Source organism: Oncorhynchus masou, chromosome 9, assembly GCF_036934945.1.
Source record: "Oncorhynchus masou masou isolate Uvic2021 chromosome 9, UVic_Omas_1.1, whole genome shotgun sequence".
NCBI classification, from domain to species: domain Eukaryota; kingdom Metazoa; phylum Chordata; class Actinopteri; order Salmoniformes; family Salmonidae; genus Oncorhynchus; species Oncorhynchus masou.
In genome coordinates, this window is record NC_088220.1 from 78,490,052 (window position 1) to 78,510,668 (window position 20,617).

Below are 20,617 nucleotides of genomic sequence, written 5' to 3' on the forward strand. Positions count from 1 at the left end.
CAGAATTGGACCATACAGGTAACTGCCAAAATAAAGGGAAAACGTGGGTAAATGAGGGATACAAAGTATAATGAAAGCAGGTGATTCCTGAGTTAATTAAGCAGTTAACATTACATCATGCTTATAGTCATGTATAAAAGTGCCCAGTACTATGGCTAGAAGAGATCTCAGTGACATTGGAAGACTGGTCTCATTAAGGTGTGTGTGTGTCTCAGTCACCAGATCTCAACACAATTGAACACTTGTGGGAGATTCTGGAGTGGCGCCTGAGACAGTCTTCCATCAACAAAATACCACATTATGTCATTTATTGTAGAAGAATGGTGTTGCATCCCTCCAATAGAGTTCCAGACACTTGTAGAATCTTTGCCAAGATGCATTAAAGTTGTTCTGGTGGCTCGTAGTGACCTCAAGCCCTATTAAGACACTTTATGTTGGTGTTTCCTTTATTTTGGCTGTTACCTGTATATGACTACTTAAAATAGCATTGTATAAAAAAAGCAGGCAAAAACAAACACACAGATGCTCAAGATACGTTTCAAATACGTTTTTGTGAGACATCTGCATTTCAAGGTGACCATGCATTTCTGGGGTCTTGGTTTGAAAAACATGGAAGGTGAGGTTTTGTGAATTTAGGATTTGTAAAGTAAGGTGAGGTTTTGTACAGTAAAGTTGTGGCCGAAAGTTTTGAGAATGATACAAATATTAATTTTCACAAAGTCTGCTGCCTCAATTTGTATGATGGCAATTTGCATATACTACAGAATGTTATGAAGAGTGATCAGATGAATTGCAATTAATTGCAAAGTCCCTCTTTGCCATGCAAATGAACTGAATCCCCCCCAAAAAACAATTCCACTGCATTTCAGACCCGCCACAAAAGGACCAGCTGAGATCATGTCAGTGATTCTCTTGTTAACACAGTTGTGAGTGTCGAAAAGGACAAGGCTGGAGATCACTCTGTTATGCTGATTGAGTTCGAATAACAAACTGGAAGCTTCAAAAGGAGGGTGGTGGTTGGAATCATTGACAATCATGGTTACCTGCAAGGACACACGTGCCGTCATCATTGCTTTGCAAAAAAAAGGGCTTCACAGGCAAGGATATTGCTGCCAGTAAGATTGCACCTAAATCAACCATTTATCGGATCATCAAGAACTTTAAGGAGAGCGGTTCAATTGTTGTGAAGAAGGCTTCAGGGCGCCCAAGAAAGTCCAGCAAGCGCCAGGACCGTCTCCTAAAGTTGATTCAGCTGCGGGATCGGGGCACCACCAGTACAGAGCTTGCTCAGGAATGGCAGCAGGCAGGTGTGAGTGCATCTGCACGCACAGTGAGGCAAAGACTTTTGGAGGATGGCCTGGTGTCAAGAAGGGCAGCAAAGAAGACACTTCTCTCCAGGAAAAACATCAGAGACAGACTGATATTCTACAAAAGGTACTGGGATTGGACTGATGAGGACTGGGGTAAAGTCATTTTCTTTGATGAATCCCCTTTCCTATTGTTTGGGGCATCCAGAAAAAAGCTTGTCCGGAGAAGACAAGGTGAGCGCTACCATCAGTCCTGTGTCATGCCAACAGTAAAACATCCTGAGACCATTCATGTGTGGGGTTGCTTCTCAGCCAAGGGAGTGGGCTCACAATTTTGCCTAAGAACACATCCATGAATAAAGAATGGATGGTACCAACACATCCTCAGAGAACAACTTCTCCCAACCATCCAGGAACAGTTTGGTGACGAACAATGCCTTTTCCAGCACAAGGCGAAAGTGATAACTAAGTGGCTCGGGGAACAAAATATAATTTTTTTGTGTCCATGGCCAGGAAACTCTTCAGACCTTAATCCCATTGAGAACTTGTGGTCAATCCTCAAGAGGCGGGTGGACAAACAAAACCCCACCAATTATGACATACTCCAAGCATTGATTATGCAAGAATGGGCTGCCATCAGTCAGGATGTGGCCCAGAAGTTAATTGACAGAATGCCAGGGCGGATTGTAGAGGTCTTGAAAAAGAAGGGTCAACACTGCAAATATTGACTCTTTGCATCAACTTCATGTAATTGTCAATAAAAGCCTTTGACACTTATGAAATGCTTGTATTTATACTTCAGTATTCCATAGTATCATCTGACAAAAATATCTGAAGACACTGAAGCAGCAAACTTTGTGGACATTTATATTTGTCATTCTCAAAACTTTTGGCCACGACTGTAAGGTGAGGTTTTGTAAGGTGAGGTTTTGTAAAGTGAGTTTTTTTACAGTAAGGTGAGGTCTTGTACAGTAAGGTGAGGTCTTGTACAGTGAGGTGAGAGGTGAAGTGAGGGGTGTTTCACAGATTTTGAATTATAGAGAGAGACTGACTGACTCCTGTTTAGTCATGGGCAACACTTTATAGGAACAGACTACTCATTGATATACAACGTTCCTAATGTTTCATTTAGGGAATGTTCTGTTTATCTATTTTGCGTTAACCCTAAAAGCACCAAAAGGGGCCAAAAATGTCATATTTTCGAATCCCTTTTTTGATCCTTTAAAAATGTTGTGATTTTGTCAAGCAACTGGTTAGACAATAGCAAAGCTCAATTTACCATTTCTGTGTTAATATGGAAGAATGAAAAATAATCTCTCGTTTGTATACTAGTGGTAAAAATGTGAACTCAATTGTACATTTTGTGATAAAGCACCACATTTTGCACATAGGTAGATGTATGTACCCTGAAGAGATATACAGTAGATATGGAGACACCCCAGATTTGGCCCCTAGTGGGAGTGGTAGCTACTACAACAACAAAATCCCTCACAAATGTAAATACAACATTTAGCTTGCAGTCAATGTCTCTATTCCAGGTGAGAGTCTCATCTTTCAGATACAATTGGAACTAAAAGTCTGATTGCACTAGTGCCTATATTGCCCATATCGGTGGCCATCTTAGGTCGCACCAGTATGTCAGATTAGCTCAACCGCCAATTTCTCAGACACTGAGTATTACAGAAACACAACACTTTGAATGAATAACATAATTTCTTTCAAAATAAGTGGCTATGGATGAAATGTATTTTTTTTGTAAATATGATTATTTTTTTTACATACAAAAAACATATTTTGAAACATCAAATTTGAGTATATATCTGTGCTTTGAAAATATATATATATGCTTATTTTGGGGAATTTAAACCATTTACTTCTGTTACAAAAGGTTAATAAAAGGTTAATGTTTTTTTTTACTGCTATACAGACAGTGTCACTGCAATAATTACCAATTTGAAGTAAAAAATGTAAGTAAAAAAATATGTCGCTTTTAGGGTTAACATCACTAAGCAGACATCCTCTATAAAGTGTTTGGTTGATTTGAGAGGATTCTTTTCTAACTACCTCATTCGGGATTTTTGGGCATCTACAGTTCTAGAACTCTGACAGGGGGCTTAACTTGTCTGTAAAACTCCAGTCCTCCAATGAAGCAGTCCTGCTGGTTTTCTGTTCTCCTTAGTACCTAACTGGTCAATCAATTGATTGAATAGAGAGATGGTCCATACACCTGCTTACCAAGGTCTAAATCAGTCACTTGTTAGAACAGTGTTAAAACCAGCAGACAGTGCAGGCCTTGAGGACAGGAGATGTGCACCAATGCTCTATGTCTTATGTGCTGTATGTGTAGTGTACTGAGTATGGACAGAATGCAGGTGTAGAACATCCTCATCATCATCTGCAGCCAAAGACGATGGAACCAATCTGCCACCTGCCCCCAGAGTGCTCTGGGGTGAAGCGCTACACATCAATCAATCAGAAAAACAAACAAAAACTGAAACATAAGAAGCTGTCACAACAGGAAAATAAAGGAAAAAACAAAAGCACATTGGTTCCACAATGCTTCACCACAGTCACAACAACACTGGTCTGCTGTTGCTAGAGGCTACACGCACAAGAAACTTCACACCAGCCCACCTATAGGAGGCCCTAAGTCCTACCCCTATATCTTGACCCCCTCGGAGCCGTATACGTTGTACCCCTCTCTATAAGTGGCTAAATTCTGGGTGCTGGGAGAGGGGCTGGGGCAGTGAGGGGGGCTAAGGTCCACCTTCATGCGCTTGGCCTCGGCACGCGACTTGTAGCAGAACTCGACCAGGGCCACCAGCATGGCTAGGCCCAGACCCCCCACCAGGATGTAGAAGACCCCAGCCACGTTGCTCAGGCTCAGGGCCTGGGAGGACTTGTCCTGGGAGGGGGGACGGAGAGCACAGGGGTCAGAGAGAGAGAGACAGTGGAGCTAGTGAGACACAGAACAGGCAGCTTAGTTATTTAGTTTTCAGCACAATAACGTCTACTTCTACAAACAACTACAGCACCTACCACTACTGTGACTAGTCTACTACGGGAAGCACTTCTACTACTACCATCATTGAAGCGTATTATCTACAAGTGCATATAATTCATGACAGTAGTACTACATCAACTGCATATCTACTACTAATGCATGACTACAATTTAAGTAAATAAACATTTTAATATTGCTACAAGTATTAAGTTGAGGATGACTAGTACATCATACCAATTAAAGTACATTCAGTCATCGTATTAGTCAGGCTTTTGGATGAGTGATGATAAAGTATTCTATTCAGAAAGTCTTGGTAAAGGTCCCCGGTATTTTAAGAACTTCACTGGCATTCTTAGAAGTTATCTGATGTTCTAAGAATCTCTCTAGTGTTCTTCTAAAGACATCTTACATGTTCTAAGAATCTCTCTAGTGTTCTAAAGACAACTTACATGTTCTAAGAATCTCTCTAGTGTTCTTCTAAAGACATCTTACATGTTCTAAGAATCTCTCTAGTGTTCTAAAGACAACTTACATGTTCTAAGAATATCTCTGGTGTTCTAAAGACAACTTACATGTTCTAAGAATCTCTCTAGTGTTCTAAAGACAACTTACTTGTTCTAAGAATCTCTCTGGTGTTCTTCTAAAGAAAACATACATGTTCTAAGAATCTCTCTAGTGTTCTAAGAATCTCTCTAGTGTTCTTTTAAAGAAAACATACATGTTCTAAGAATCTCTCTAGTGTTCTAAGAATCTCTCTAGTGTTCTTTTAAAGAAAACATACATGTTCTAAGATTATCTGTAGTTTTATAAGACTTGTGATGTTTCAAAGAACCTCTCCACTCTTTGACTTGTCTTTTACCCAGAGTAAGAGTTCTGAGAGTAAGGCCATTATTATGAAGGCCATAATCACATTATACAGGCAGATGTGGCATAGGCAGAATACTAACAGTGATAGAGCTAGAAAGATCTATTCAACAGTAATCAATCAAATATTATTATTAGATTATATCAAAATGTAACTGATGCTAAACCTAATGCTAATCCTAGTCTCCAGGCTAATCTAGAGTCGTGCCTGTCTGTCACACAGTGAGGGTGTTTGGTCCCCCACTCTGCCCGTGAGACTGACCTTACTTCCCGAGTCCTTGGGTCCACACTCGCCCTTATCGTACCACCATTTGTTTTTCAGTTTGTCTAAGACGCCTGCTTCACTCAGTTTCAAAACCGCAAGGTTTACCGGGGTTCTTGGCGTGTAAAAATAACATAAATAACATCATAGGTCATGTTATTTTATGTTATTAGGTCACATACAGTCAGAACTGTCACATAAATGGTACTGCTTGGTAAAAGTGACCCAGTCTGGGTCCCACTGAGTACATGTGTGTATGCTCGTTGGGGGGCTGAGGGGGGCTAAGCGAGCTACAGACATATGAGTGGGACCCCCCTGCATCACTTCAGGTAACGTGCCCATACTGCCCCAGCCGGCGCTACACAAGCAGAGGCAATTACTGTGAACACAGGACTATTGGCATGGCCTACTCACACTAGGAGAGAGGGAACTACATGGGGCAATTTACTGCCCAAAGACCTGGGTAAGAGATATGAAAATTAATCTAAAAGGCACCAAACAATAAAGTAAATCAAAACATAAAGTATATCATCGCTCGAGTTCATCCCGCCATCCTTCCTCTCTATCTCTCCCTCTACGTCGGGGATCATCAACTAGATTCAGCCTCGGGCTCATTTTTTCTTGAGCAGATGGTCAGGGGGCCGGAACATAATAAAAATATTTTTATACTGCAAATTGACCACAAGAAGCCTAAACAGATATACTATTTCTCTAAACCATAATCATTTCAAACCTTGATTACATTTGGGAACATTGTCCTGCGTAGGGTGCCGTTTTCTGGATGGGACGTTAAAACGGGTGTCTTGAGTCTTTGTGGTCGTTCAAAATCCCGTGGTGGTTATTGTAAGAGAAGGGCTGTTCGCCCCGGTGTCATGGCTAAATTCCCAACCTGGCCACATTCCATCATCCCCTTCATTCCTAATTGGCATATATCACTCCTCACCTCTCCACCTGATAGCTGATGTGTGGTGAAAGTTTTGCCACAAAAAATGGTCGCTGTGCATCACTGAGGTGGGTGCTACACATTAATGGTGAATAAGGTAAGTTTCCCCCAACTATGTAAAGCGCTTTAAGTATTTCAGTTGGTAGAAAAGTGCCATATAAATCCAATCAAGTAGTATTAATTATTATTATTTGTGTCACGCCTTGGTCTTAGTATTTTGTGTTTTAGTTAATTAGTTGGTCAGGCCAGGGTGTGACATGGGTTTATGTTATTGTGTTGTCATATTGGGGTTTTTGTAGGCATTGGGATTGTGGTTGATTAGGGGTGTGTTTAGTTTAGGTTTGGCTGCCTGAGGCGGTTCTCAATCAGAGTCAGGTGATTCTTGTTGTCTCTGATGGGGAACCGTATTTAGGTAGCCTGGGTTTCACTGTGTATTTCGTGGGTGATTGTTCCTGTCTCTGTGTAGTGTTCACCAGATAGGCTGTAATAGGTTTCACGTTCCGTTTGTTGTTTTTGTATTTATTAGTTATTTCATGTTATTCCGTTTTTTCTTCGTTAAAGACATGAGTAACCACCACGCTGCATTTCGGTCCGACTCTCATTCAACAAACGAAGAACGCCGTTCCAATTTGCATACAAACCCATACTGTATGTGTGGGAATACTTGGGAACAAATTTACTAAATTAAAATCACTTGGATCTGATTTCCTGATTTTTTTTTTCTCAAATAAAACCACACGCGGGTCAGTTGGGGAACCCTGCTTTATGTTCTGACAGCCTTCTGGTCCACAGTCCTCTCTCCAGAGCATCCACTACAGGGTTCTGGTCCACACTCCTCTCTCCAGAGCATCCACTACAGGGTTCTGGTCCACACTCCTCTCTACAGAGCATCCACTACAGGGTTCTGGTCCACACTCCTCTCTCCAGAGCATCCACTACAGAGTTCTGGTCCACACGCCTCTCTCCAGAGCATCCACTACAGGGTTCTGGTCCACACTCCTCTCTCCAGAGCATCCACTACAGGGTTCTGGTCTAGACTCCTCTCTCCAGAGCATCCACTACAGGGTTCTGGTCTAGACTCCTCTCTCCAGAGCATCCACTACAGGGTTCTGGTCCACACTCCTCTCTCCAGAGCATCCACTACAGGGTTCTGGTCTAGACTCCTCTCTCCAGAGCACCCACTACAGGGTTCTGGTCTAGACTCCTCTCTCCAGAGCATCCACTACAGGGTTCTGGTCCACACTCCTCTCTCCAGAGCATCCACTACAGGGTTCTGGTCTAGACTCCTCTCTCCAGAGCATCCACTACAGGGTTCTGGTCTAGACTCCTCTCTCCAGAGCATCCACTACAGGGTTCTGGTCTAGACTCCTCTCTCCAGAGCATCCACTACAGGGTTCTGGTCCACACTCCTCTCTCCAGAGCATCCACTACAGTGTTCTGGTCTAGACTCCTCTCTCCAGGGCATCCACTACAGGGTTCTGGTCCACACTCCTCTCTCCAGAGCATCCACTACAGGGTTCTGGTCTAGACTCCTCTCTCCAGAGCATCCACTACAGGGTTCTGGTCCACACTCCTCTCTCCAGAGCATCCACTACAGGGTTCTGGTCTAGACTCCTCTCTCCAGAGCATCCACTACAGGGTTCTGGTCCACACTCCTCTCTCCAGAGCATCCACTACAGGGTTCTAGTCTAGACTCCTCTCTCCAGAGCATCCACTACAGGGTTCTAGTCTAGACTCCTCTCTCCAGAGCATCCACTAGAGGGCCAATATTCCTGCTTTGACAGTAATTGCTCTCCTATCTCTTCTTTCCTCCCTCATTTCATTACAGGGTGAGTCAAAGTGGGAGGGGGTGTGTGTGGTTATGTTCATCAGTGATCTGTGTGGCTGGGGCAGATGCACGCATTACTTCCCGAACACGGCCGAACCGTGTTCGGAGACAGAGAGGCTAACCTTGGAGTCCCCTCCCCCGCTGCCACACTCTCCCTTGTCGTACCACCATTTATTTTTCAATTTGTCCAACAGGCCCTGCTCGTTGAGTTTTAACACGGCCAGGTTGACCGCATTTCTTCAGAGGGATAAAACATAGTTGGTCAGAGGAGGGATGGAGTATCAGCCAATGATGAGCCAATGGGATGAGGAAAAAGGAACGCCGGTGATTGGTTGGAAGGCATCAGATTAGTGGACATGTACAAACCTCCAGACAACCCTCTCTCTTTCTCATTCTCTCTCTTTTCCAACTTTTACATTCCACTTTATTGTAGAGATATCTTTGCAACATTGAATGCCCACCCTTTTAACATATAGAGCCTATAGGGAGAGCCAACAGAGGCAAATAGCCCAAACCCCTTTCATTCAGTCCACCAATACCAGGCTATTTTCTGAATGATGTGCATCATGGCAAGTAAAGGGGAGTGGTGTAGCCCTGGTTAAATGTTGTGTTAAAGCCTATCTCAGTCCCCTGCTGACACAGAGCTAATACCCTGCTGCTGGTGTTCTGGTACCTGCCGCTCCCGTCCTAATCCCCGGCAGCTCTCTACCTCACACCCCTGAGGGGAAACGACCTCTAAAAACGGGCCGTAGGCTAAAATAGCACACACTTGCACTTGCACTGTGGGTGTGTGCATGCGTATGCGTGTGTGCGTGTGTGTGTGTGTGTGTGTGTGTGTGTGTGTGTGTGTGTGTGTGTGTGTGTGTGTGTGTGTGTGTGTGTGTGTGTGTGTGTGTGTGTGTGTGCAAGTGCAAGTGCAAGTGTGTCTGGTATGGACAGACAGACAGAGTCAGACAGACAGACAGTCATTATTGTGGTATTGTACACTGAGCTGCCCCATGGCTCAGAGGCTAGAGAGAGAGAGAGAGTTCTCCGAGGTGTGCTGCAAGCCATGGAAAATATCACCATCATAAGAAAGAAAGGGGGAAAGGAATAAGGCTTTCCAAACATGGAAAATCATTTGAATTATTTAAGCAACATACAGTGGGGCAAAAAAGTATTGTCAGCCACCAATTGTGCAAGTTCTCCCACTTCAAAAGATGAGAGAGGCCTGTAATTTTCGTCATAGGTACACTTCAACTATGACAGACGAAATGAGGAAAAAAGATCCAGAAAATCACATCGTAGGATTTTTAATGAATTTGTTTGCAAATTATGGTGGAAAATAAGTATTTGGTCACCTACAAACAAGCAAGATTTCTGGCTCTCACAGACCTGTAACTTCTTCTTTAAGAGGCTCCTCTGTCCTCCACTCGTTACCTGTATTAATGGCACCTGTTTGAACTTGTTATCAGTATAAAAGACACCTATCCACAACCTCAAACAGTCACATTCCAAACTCCACTATGGCCAAGACCAAAGAGCTGTCAAAGGACACCAGAAACAAAATTGTAGACCTGCACCAGGCTGGGAAGACTGAATCTGCAATAGGTAAGCAGCTTGGTTTGAAGAAATCAACTGTGGGAGCAATTATTAGGAAATGGAAGACATACAAGCCCACTGTTAATCTCCCTCGATCTGGGGCTCCATGCAAGATCTCACCCGGTGGGGTCAAAATGATCACAAGAACGGTGAGCAAAAATCCCAGAACAACACGGGGGGACCTAGTGAATGACCTGCAGAGAGCTGGGACCAAAGTAACAAAGCCTACCATCAGTAACACACTACGCCGCTAGGGATTGAAATCCTGCAGTGCCAGACGTGTCCCCCTGCTTAAGCCAGTACATGTCCAGGCCCATCTGAAGTTTGCTAGAGAGCATTTGGATGATCCAGAAGAAGATTGGGAGAATGTCATATGGTCAGATGAAACCAAAATATACATTTTTGGTAAAAACTCAACTCGTCGTGTTTGGAGGACAAAGAATGCTGAGTTGCATCCAAAGAACACCATACCTACTGTGAAGCATGGGGGTGGAAACATCATGCATTGGGGCTGTTTTTCTGCAAAGGGACCAGGACGACTGTCCATGTAAAGGAAAGAATGAATGGGGCCATGTTTCGTGAGATTTTGAGTAAAAACCTCCTTCCATCAGCAAGGGCATTGAAGATGAAACATGGCTGGGTCTTTCAGCATGACAATGATCCCAAACACACCGCCCGGGCAATGAAGGAGTGGCTTCATAAGAATCATTTCAAGGTCCTGGAGTGGCCTAGCCAGTCTCCAGATCTCAACCCCATAGAAAATCTTTGGAGGGAGTTGAAAGCACGTGTTGCCCAGCAACAGCCCCAAAACATCACTGCTCTAGAGGAGATCTGCATGGAGGAATGGGCCAAAATACCAGCAACAGTGTGTGAAAACCTTGTGAAGACTTACAGAAAACATTTGACCTCTGTCATTGTCAACAAAGGGTATATAACAAAGTATTGAGATAAATTTTTGTTATTGACCAAATACTTATTTTCCACCATAATTTGCAAACAAATTCATTAAAAATCCTACGATGTGATTTTCTGGATTTTTTTCCTCATTTTGTCTGTCATAGTTGAAGTGTACCTATGATGAAAATTACAGGCCTCTGTCATCTTTTTAAGTGGGAGAACTTGCACAATTGGTGGCTGACTAAATACTTTTTTGCCCCACTGTATATTATCATATGAATTACCAACATATAGTTTAAACTACATATCTTACAACTAATAATAAGATTCATCATCATCATCATCATCATCATCATATCAAATCAGGGCTTTGAATGGCTTGCCGCGAGCAGGGGCTCTCGCCTGACGTGCGCTCTCCTGTCCACGTGCATGGTCCCGGTAGGTTTCCCCATGATCAGGAGAAGCCATAGACAGCAGTCGATAGTCCCAGAATAGTGACAGGCCAGGTGGGGACTATCGTCCACTGGCTGTCACTTTTCCCTCGGAAACAGAAAACCTTCATTTATCTCAGTGGAAAAGGAACCCTTGTAAAGGGGTAGGGGAGTGAGAGGACTTCTTTGCACGGTGCACAGGGGGAAGTTATAGGAAAAGTTATAGAAAGGGTGTCAGTATTCCTGCTGCTATATATGGGACTGCTCTTGGTCCAAACACACACACACACAAACTAATTTATGGATCATGTTTCAGGGAATCATCAATTAATTGGATCGTGATAATTTGTTTTAATTGATTTGATTTCATTGAAATGATCTGGTTTTTGGGGTGTTATGAAATAATGTTATAGTTTTCAGATTTTTGTTCCCCCCGTTGGCCAGGCCCTTCAACACCTTGTTTCCTGTGTGTCTATAAATTCCCCCGGGTGGCTCTGGGAGTCATGGCAACGCCACGGTGCTACGCCCCTCCCCACGGCATCACCGTAAGTAATTTCATTCACAATCAGCCTCAGTACAAAAACAGATAGTATCTACATTACACTCTATATCTGAGAATGAAGAAACGAGACAGTCAAGATGACAAACGAGTAGACAGATTACCTGATCGGTGGCCCTATGAAGAGAGAAAGTGAGTGAAAGAACAATGGACAGAGAGACGGATGGACGAAGAGACGGACAGACAGCAATACAACAGAACAATGGAGCTAACAGGCACTAAAGAACTCAACACAACATAGACATAGGGAAATAGAGAGAGAGAAAGAGGGAGGGAGGGAGGGAGGGAGGGAGGGAGGGAGGGAGGGAGGGAGGGAGGGAGGGAGGGAGGGAGGGAGGGAGGGAGGGAGGGAGGGAGGGAGGGAGGGAAAGAAACTAATGAGAGAGAGAGAGAGAAACGAGAGAGAGGGGGATAAAAATAAACTAACGAGAGAGAGAGAGAGAAAGAAAGAGAGAGAGGGAGAGATAGAAACTAATGCGTGAGAAAGAGAGAGAGAGGGGGATAAAAAGAAACTAACGAGAGAGTGAGAAACGAGAGAGAGGGGGATAAAAAGAAACTAACGAGAGAGGGGGATAAAAAGAAACTAACGAGAGAGAGAGAGAGAAACGAGAGAGAGGGGGATAAAAAGAAACTAACGAGAGAGAGAGAAACGAGAGAGAGGTGGGATAAAAAGAAACTAACGAGAGAGAGAGAAACGAGAGAGAGGTGGGATAAAAAGAAACTAACGAGAGAGAGAGAAACGAGAGAGAGGGGGATAAAAAGAAACTAACGAGAGAGAGAGAAACGAGAGAGAGGGGGATAAAAAGAAACTAACGAGAGAGAGAGAAACGAGAGAGAGGGGGATAAAAAGAAACTAACGAGAGAGAGAGAAACGAGAGAGAGGGGGATAAAAAGAAACTAACGAGAGAGAGAGAAACGAGAGAGAGGGGGATAAAAAGAAACTAACGAGAGAGAGAGAAACGAGAGAGAGGGGGATAAAAAGAAACTAACGAGAGAGAGAGAAACGAGAGAGAGAGGGGGATGAAAAGAAACTAACGAGAGAGAGAGAAACGAGAGAGAGGTGGGATAAAAAGAAACTAACGAGAGAGAGAGAAACGAGAGAGAGGGGGATAAAAAGAAACTAACGAGAGAGAGAGAAACGAGAGAGAGGGGGATAAAAAGAAACTAACGAGAGAGAGAGAAACGAGAGAGAGAGGGGGATAAAAAGAAACTAACGAGAGAGAGAGAAACGAGAGAGAGGTGGGATAAAAAGAAACTAACGAGAGAGAGAAACGAGAGAGAGGGGGATAAAAAGAAACTAACGAGAGAGGGAGAAACGAGAGAGAGGGGGATAAAAAGAAACTAACGAGAGAGAGAGAAACGAGAGAGAGGGGGATAAAAAGAAACTAACGAGAGAGGGAGAAACGAGAGAGAGGGGGATAAAAAGAAACTAACGAGAGAGAGAGAAACGAGAGAGAGGTGGATAAAAAGAAACTAACGAGAGAGAGAGAGGGGGATAAAAAGAAACTAACGAGAGAGAGAGAAACGAGAGAGAGGGGGATAAAAAGAAACTAACGAGAGAGGGAGAAACGAGAGAGAGGGGGATAAAAAGAAACTAACGAGAGAGAGAGAGAGAAAGAAAGAGAGAGAGGGAGAGATAGAAACTAATGTGTGAGAAAGAGAGAGAGAAAGGAAGAAATAAGAAAGAGAAACTAACGAGAGAGTGAGACAGAAAGAGAAAAGGCAACAGACAGACCAGACTAAGACAATAGTGATCCATATAAAAGGCACACCAGGGTAGGTGGAATACCATAACAACAGTTGAGTTGGGGACGACCATCGTTATACTACTCCACCCACCTTAGCTGTGAGCCTTTAGGTGTGGCGATGCCATATCCCTTGGAGTCCAGGTTGCCTCCAACCTTCATGGTGTCGCAGGGCTTGCGTTGTTCCGTGTACTCATTCATGGTGGACTCCAGGAGGAAAGCGTACTTCCCTTTGGACTTGCGGACGCGAGCTACGCCCTCCGCTGTGGTCTTAGCGAAGACAGAGGGTTCAGCAGACTTCATATAGGACCACATCTTCTCATATACCGCAATCTTTGACCTCTGAGAGAAGGAAGGGTAAAGAGAAGAGGTTAAAGGTTAGGGTTAGTTATTAATCCATTCATCCATTCATCCATTCATCTTATGTGTAAAGCTGAATTATTGGTACATGTCCTCACAGCTGCAATGATCACTGGTCCTGAAATATGTAGAGTCGTCTGCAGATGCTCTTCACAGGGCAATTCATTAGAATGTAGTGAAAGAATGAGAAATGATCTAAGCAGTGTGGAAATGAGAAAAAGCAGGAAACCAACTGCTAGTGGATAGTGTGTTATTGTAGGACGTGAGTCTGTCTATGAGTGTGTTATAGCTGTATCAACTGGTGCTACTGTCTCTGTCTCTAAACAGACCCTGTTATACACACACCTTTATGCTTGACCTTGGTGTGTGTGTGTGTGTGTGTGTGTGTGTGTGTGTGTGTGTGTGTGTGTGTGTGTGTGTGTGTGTGTGTGTGTGTGTGTGTGTGTGTGTGTGTGTGTGTGTAATGGGTGTTGTGAGGAATGAAAATAACTAGCTGGGGAACAACCTGTCATTCTCCACAACCGTCTTGTTACTCCCTTGTTTTTATCCTGTCTTTGTTCTCTCTCTCTCCGTTATGAAGTGTTCTTCCCTGTCTCCTTTAGGACACGATAAGCCTCAGCCTTAGCCAATGGGCCACAGTCTGGAGTGGAGATGCCAGTGTGTGTGTGAGAGTGCGTGCGTATGTGTGTGTGTGAGTGTGAGAGTGCGTGCGTGCGTGTGTGAGTGCGTGCGTGTGTGCGTGCGTGTGTGAGAGTGCGTGAGTGTGTGCGTGCGTGTGTGAGAGTGCGTGAGTGTGTGCGTGCGTGTGTGAGAGTGCGTGAGTGCGTGTGTGAGAGTGCGTGCATGTGTGCGTGCGTGTGTGAGAGTGCGTGAGTGTGTGCGTGCGTGTGTGAGTGCGTGCGTGTGAGAGTGCGTGCATGTGTGTGTGCGTGTGTGAGAGTGCGTGAGTGCGTGCGTGTGAGAGTGCGTGCATGTGTGCGTGCGTGTGTGAGAGTGCGTGAGTGTGTGCGTGCGTGTGTGTGAGTGCGTGCGTGTGAGAGTGCGTGCATGTGTGTGCGTGTGAGAGTGTGTGCGTGTGTGAGAGTGCGTGTGTGAGAGTGTGTGTGAGTGAGTGCGTGTGTGAGAGTGTGTGTGAGTGAGTGGGTGTGTGTGAGTGCGTGAGTGAGTGAGTGCGTGCGTGTGTGAGAGTGTGTGTGAGTGAGTGCGTGTGTGTGAGTGCGTGAGTGAGTGTGTGAGAGTGAGTGTGTGAGAGTGAGTGTGTGAGAGTGAGTGTGTGCGTGCCTGGCCCGTATTTGCTGGGGCGTGACGGACACCTATCCCACAATCATGTCAGGCACTTCTGTCAGGACCAGCGAGCCTCTCCCCCCCATTACCCCCCCCCCCCCATTACCCTCCCTCCCTCCCCCTCTTTTCTTCTTTCTCCTTCTCTGTATCTATCCCTCTGTCTTTCTCTGTCTGCCAGGACAAACAATGCCATATTTTCAATGTAGTGACAATCATAAACTTACCTTCCTGATTTAAGAAATCAGTGGGGAGAAATACATACTCACTCACACACTCACAAACGCATATGCACACACACACACACACACACTAAATGAATGGTGGTAAATCCCTCTCAGAGTAAATAGCTTCTTCACCCTCCACAGATTCCAGCTCGTTATGCTGATGATACTAACTCTGCACACAGATGCACACACTGTCTGCTATTGCCAGGCCCCAACTATCCACATACACACACTTATGCGAGCAAGTGTGTGTGTGTGTGTGTGTGTCTGTGTGTTCAAGCTTGTGTGTGTGTGTGTGTGTGTGTGTGTCTGTGTGTGTCTGTGTGTGTGTGTCTGTGTGTGTGTCTGTGTGTGTGTGTGTGTGTGTGTCCTCACCCTGAAGAACTCCTTGGTGGAGCCTGAGTCCAGTGTTCCGTAGGCGATCTCTGTCTGCTTGGCCAGATCCTCAGCACTCTCTATGGGCGACACCATCCTCTCCACTGTGAGGAAGGCAGCCAGGTTGGCCGTGTAGGACGAGATGATGATGAGAGTGAAGAACCACCACACGCCACCCACTATACGCCCCGACAGAGACCTGAGACAGGGGGGAAGGGAGAGAGGAGAGGAGGAAAATAAAGATGGGATGAAGGAGAAGAGGTAAGAGAAATGTGTAGTAAACAGAGAAACAGTCAAGTAAGGTTATCTAAGTTGAACTCCAGAGTTGAAATATGCTTTGCTTCATTTGCACCACAGTGAGAGCAGCAACACAGTCAAAGCAATCAACCTTCAAACCAATTCAACATCAATTTATTAACATTGGTTCAACATCAACTTAATGTCAATTCAATATCAGTTTTTAATATCAGTTCAACATCAATTCAATCATCACCAGAACAAAAGATAACAAAGCATGAGTGCACTCTTTAATTTCCCCTAACAATCTCTCCGTTTGTTAAATTTGAGGTAGAGAGAGAGAGAGAGAGAGAGAGCAGATGAGCTCCTGCATTTTTCAGCATGTTCTTAAAAAAAGATAGATTTAGAGTTAGATAAACTTGTTTTTTTTTGTCAGGGATGCTACCCTCTACAACAAAACCTTCATTCCAAATCAAAACTCCAAACCTACAACCTGATTTTGGATGGAATTACGGAATCACCTGGAAGGTTTACAACTACCAAAGCTATACAGTAAATTCTCTCGAAAACAACAGAAACCTGAAAATACCATCCAACCTGGAACTGAGTGAGTAATGTTTAGTCTGAAGCTATATTTTATTTCCAAAAGCCAAGAAGAAAAATACATGACGTTACTTTATAAGGACTGAATTCTAAATTAAGGCTGCCCCTGGCATGGAGCTATATTAACCAGACCATCCCCTGGCATGGTGCTATATTAACCAGACCATCCCTGGCATGGAGCTATATTAACCAGACCCTCCCCTGGCATGGAGCTATATTAACCAGACCATCCCCTGGCATGGAGCTATGTTAACCAGACCATCCCCTGGCATGGAGCTATATTAACACAGACCATCCCCTGGCCTTGTGCTATATTAACCAGACCATCCCCTGGCATGGAGCTATATTAACCAGACCATCCCCTGGCATGGTGCTATATTAACCAGACCATTCCTGGCATGGTGCTATATTAACCAGACCATCCCCTGGCCTGGTGCTATATTAACCAGACCATTCCCTGGCCTGGTGCTATATTAACCAGACCATCCCCTGGCATGGTGCTATATTAACCAGACCATCCCTGGCATGGTGCTATATTAACCAGACCATCCCCTGGCCTGGTGCTATATTAACCAGACCATCCCTGGCATGGTGCTATTTTAACCAGACCATCCCCTGGCCTGGTGCTATATTAACCAGACCATCCCCTGGCATGGAGCTATATTAACCAGACCATCCCCTGGCATGGAGCTATATTAACCAGACCATCCCCTGGCATGGTGCTATATTAACACAGACCATCCCTGGCATGGTGCTATATTAACCAGGCCATCCCCTGGCATGGTGCTATATTAACCAGACCATCCCCTGGCATGGTGCTATATTAACCAGACCATCCCCTGGCCTGGTGCTATATTAACCAGACCATCCCCTGGCATGGAGCTATATTAACCAGACCATCCCCTGGCATGGAGCTATATTAACCAGACCATCCCCTGGCATGGTGCTATATTAACACAGACCATCCCTGGCATGGAGCTATATTAACCAGGCCATCCCCTGGCATGGTGCTATATTAACCAGACCATCCCTGGCATGTTGCTATATTAACCAGACCATCCCCTGGCATGGAGCTATATTAACCAGACCATCCCTGGCATGGAGCTATATTAACCAGACCATCCCTGGCATGGAGCTATATTAACCAGACCATCCCCTGGCATGGTGCTATATTAACCAGACCATCCCCTGGCATGGTGCTATATTAACACAGACCATCCCCTGGCATGGTGCTATATTAACCAGACCATCCCCTGGCCTGGTGCTATATTAACCAGACCATCCCCTGGCATGGTGCTATATTAACACAGACCATCCCCTGGCATGGTGCTATATTAACACAGACCATCCCCTGACATGGAGCTATATTAACACAGACCATCCCCTGGCCTGGTGCTATATTGACACAGACCATCCCCTGGACTGGTGCTATATTAACACAGACCATCCCCTGACCTGGTGCTATATTAACACACACCATCCCCTGGCATGGTGCTATATTAACCAGACCATCCCCTGGCCTGGTGCTATATTAACCAGACCATCCCCTGGCATGGTGCTATATTAACACAGACTATCCCCTTGCATGGTGCTATATTAACACAGACCATCCCCTGGCATGGTGCTATATTAACCAGACCATCCCCTGGCATGGAGCTATATTAACCAGACCATCCCTGGCATGGAGCTACATTAACCAGACCATCCCCTGGCATGGAGCTATATTAACCAGACCATCCCTGGCATGGTGCTATATTAACCAGACCATCCCCTGGCCTGGTGCTATATTAACCAGACCATCCCTGGCATGGTGCTATTTTAACCAGACCATCCCCTGGCCTGGTGCTATATTAACCACACCATCCCCTGGCATGGAGCTATATTAACCAGACCATCCCCTGGCATGGTGCTATATTAACACAGACCATCCCTGGCATGGTGCTATATTAACCAGGCCATCCCCTGGCATGGTACAATATTAACCAGACCATCCCCTGGCATGGAGCTATATTAACACAGACCATCCCCTGGCATGGTGCTATATTAACCAGACCATCCCCTGGCCTGGTGCTATATTAACCAGACCATCCCCTGGCATGGTGCTATATTAACACAGACCATCCCCTGGCATGGTGCTATATTAACACAGACCATCCCCTGGCATGGAGCTATATTAACACAGACCATCCCCTGGCCTGGTGCTATATTGACACAGACCATCCCCTGGCATGGAGCTATATTAACCAGACCATCCCCTGGCATGGTGCTATATTAACCAGACCATCCCCTGGCATGGAGCTATATTAACCAGACCATCCCCTGGCATGGTGCTATATTAACCAGACCATCCCCTGGCATGGAGCTATATTAACCAGACCATCCCCTGGCATGGAGCTATATTAACACAGACCATCCCCTGGCATGAAGCTATATTAACCAGACCATCCCCTGGCATGGAGCTATATTAACCAGACCATCCCCTGGCATGGAGCTATATTAACCAGACCATCCCCTGGCATGGAGCTATATTAACCAGACCATCCCCTGGCATGGAGCTATATTAACCAGACCATCCCCTGGCATGGAGCTATATTAACCAGACCATCCCTGGCATGGTGCTATATTAACCAGACCATCCCCTGGCATGGTGCTATATTAACCAGACCATCCCCTGGCATGGAGCTATATTAACCAGACCATCCCCTGGCATGGAGCTATATTAACCAGACCATCCCCTGGCCTGGTGCTATATTAACCAGACCATCCCCTGGCATGGTGCTATATTAACCAGATCATCCCCTGGCATGGAGCTATATTAACCAGACCATCCCCTGGCATGGCACAGTGCTATATAAAACATAACCCTCTGTTAAGAGAGGGGGTGTTACCGAGGGGTGGAAACAGGATACTAGACAACTCTGATTCAGCTAATACAAATCTCTGTAAGTCTGGAACAGTACTGGTACAGGGCACAGGGCCCTTGAGAAAGATACCCTCACCCCGAGCAGGTCAGACCAAACCTCTTCATTATATAACCCCACAGATGAGCAACCCCAAACGGAAAGTCAACCTCCCAGCACAGAGTACTACTCCCTCATTGAAATGAAGGATACATTTACCCAGCTGGAGGTAAGGCAGGTGGAGCTGGATGAAGCAGGTTATTACACTCCAGTCAGCACAGACCCAGACAACAGTCCAGCACAACAACACCTCCTCAACCAGACCCAGAGAGCCGGAGGTGGAGAGAGACACATCTGCACTCTGGACTGTGGTGAGACAACCTCAGCATGATTAAAAGCATGAGCAGGAGAAGAACAGAGCACTAGAGGAGAGGATCAGGCTGCTGGAGGAGAAGGTGAGGGGGATGGCATGTAACAGAGAACAACCCACTAGAGAGGTGGCCACCCCTGCAGAGAAGCCAGCAGAACAGCCCACCTCAGCTCCAGACAAAAGTCTCAACATCACAGCAGAACAGTCCACCCCAGACCTTGACCATAGCCTCAACATCACAGCGGAGAAAAGGAACAACAATGACAAATGGATTGATGAAGAATCCAAAAACCTAAGAAAGAAATGGAGAAACCTGTCCAACGAAAAACAAAGAGACCCAGAATACCTGAGTCTACGCTTTCACTATGGTGAATCACTAAAACAATACAGAAATACCCGCACACTAAAGGACATCACACTCAAACGCAGCACCAACACTTCACACAGGAGCAACAGACCAACAGACACCCCGCCTAGACCAGCGAGACACCCCCCCATGCCAAGAGGACCTACATCCAGACCACAACAGAACGCAACACCACCAGCCACATCCACACCCCACCCCCAACCAATCAACACCCCGCCAAGTCAACCACGCCCACACCACATTTACGCCCCGTCAGATCAGACCTATGCCCCTCCTGCCCACCCCATGCCCCCCTCCCGCAACGAGGGCCTCAAAATGGAAGTCACACATAAGCCCAGGCCATGAGCAGGCAAACAGGCCCAACCCCCACTCTTACACTTGCCCAAGATAATGGCATGAACCAGATGCTCAGCAGGCTCTGCTCACACTTACTGGGCTTAGGCCAAACCACACGACCAAAACAATTGGACACATTA

The 20,617-nt window shown here is 45.4% G+C and overlaps 1 pseudogene; it reads right to left on the reverse strand.

Annotated features, from left to right (window-relative positions):
• LOC135546651 (glutamate receptor 4-like) overlaps positions 1–20,617 on the reverse strand; it is a 196,661-nt pseudogene that overhangs the window by 2,546 nt on the left and 173,498 nt on the right.